The sequence below is a fragment of the Penaeus vannamei genome, chromosome 20, assembly GCF_042767895.1.
Source record: "Penaeus vannamei isolate JL-2024 chromosome 20, ASM4276789v1, whole genome shotgun sequence".
Classification (NCBI taxonomy): domain Eukaryota; kingdom Metazoa; phylum Arthropoda; class Malacostraca; order Decapoda; family Penaeidae; genus Penaeus; species Penaeus vannamei.
The window spans coordinates 4,061,931-4,063,516 of NC_091568.1; positions in this window are offsets into that span (position 1 = coordinate 4,061,931).

Below are 1,586 nucleotides of genomic sequence, written 5' to 3' on the forward strand. Positions count from 1 at the left end.
GTGTTTATTGCATATTTTTACATGTACATTTGGGCATAGCTAGTTGTCTATTCGTGGGGGTCCTTGCATTTATTTGCATAGTTATTTTGTTTGGGGGAATACTTTTTATATAGTATTGTCTAGGCACCCTTTTGGTGTTTTGTTTGTTTGATTGTGTGGTGTGTGTGTGTGTGTGTGTGTGTGTGTGTGTGTGTGTGTGTGTGTGTGTGTGTGTGTGTGTGTGTGTGTGTGTGTGTGGGTGGGTGTGTGGGTGGGTGGGTGGGTGAGTGTTTGCTTGTATGATGTGTGGTTTTCGTTTGTTTGTTTATGTGAGTGTGTGTGTGTGTGTTTGCTTGTGTGATTGAGTGTGTGTGTTTGTGTGTTGTGTGTTTTTTGTTCGTTTATGTGATTGTGTGTGCGGTTGCTAGTGCGATTATGTGTGTGTGTTTCTTTGTTTATGTTTTTTATGTGATTGTATGTGTTTTTGCTAGTGTGTTTGAGTGTGTGTTTGTGTGTGTGTGGGTGTACGTGTGTGTGTGGGTGTGTGTGTATGTGTGCGTGCATGTAAGTGTGTGTTTGTTTTTGTGACTGTGTGTTTACTAGTGTGATTATGTGTGTGTGCCCTTTTGTTTTCCCAGGTACTCATAAATTTTGAACATGTTTGTTTTTACAAGAGAATGACTTCTGAGTCAGATAAATGATGAACGAAAATTTTGCGCTAATGGCTGTCATATTTAACGTTTCGACATGTTAAAAGCGAGGGAGAACGAGCGAAAAATAGAGAGAAAAAGGAGTAGAAGTGCGATGGAGATGGAGACAGAGATAAAGATAAAAATGGAGAGAAAGATTAAGATGGAGAGAAAGATAAAGATGGAGAGAAAGATAAAGATGGAGAGAAAGATAGAGATAGAGATAAAAATAAAGATAGAGTTACAGAGAAAGATAGATATGAAGATAAAGATGGGGAGAAAGATAGAGATAAAGATAAAGATGGTGAGAAAGAGATAGAGATGGAGATGGAAAAGACAGAGAATGCGAAAGAAAAAAAAGGGGAGACACTGTAAGAGAAAGACACCAAAAGTAAAGACAAGAAAAGCGAAAGAAGGAGAAATGAAAAACGAAGAGTAAGACCCAAGTTCAAGGAATCAATTGAGAGACAACAACGGCCTCAACAGAGACCTCGCGACAGCATAGTTTCTTCAGTCGATCCTTTTTATTTATTTATTTTTCTCTTCTTCTTTCTTTCTTTCTTTGTTTCTTTCTTTTCTTTCTATTTTTTTTTCATACCCGCGTCTATGTATGCGTATATATAATGTACTTACATGTATGACTATATTGTCGACATCACGTACACTCATATATACTTACACACAGCACATGTCATTATGCATTTCCAATTGGAAAAAAACGGACAATACAAAGCACGGACATTCTAGATGGATTAACGGACAAATAAAAAACGGACAATGCAAAAAAACAACAACACATTTTCGAGGGATTAATGGACAATAAAAAAATGGACAATAAAAAAATGACATTTTCGAAGGTTTAACGGACATTGAAAAAAGGACAATACAAAAACACGGACATTTCTAGGAACTTCACGG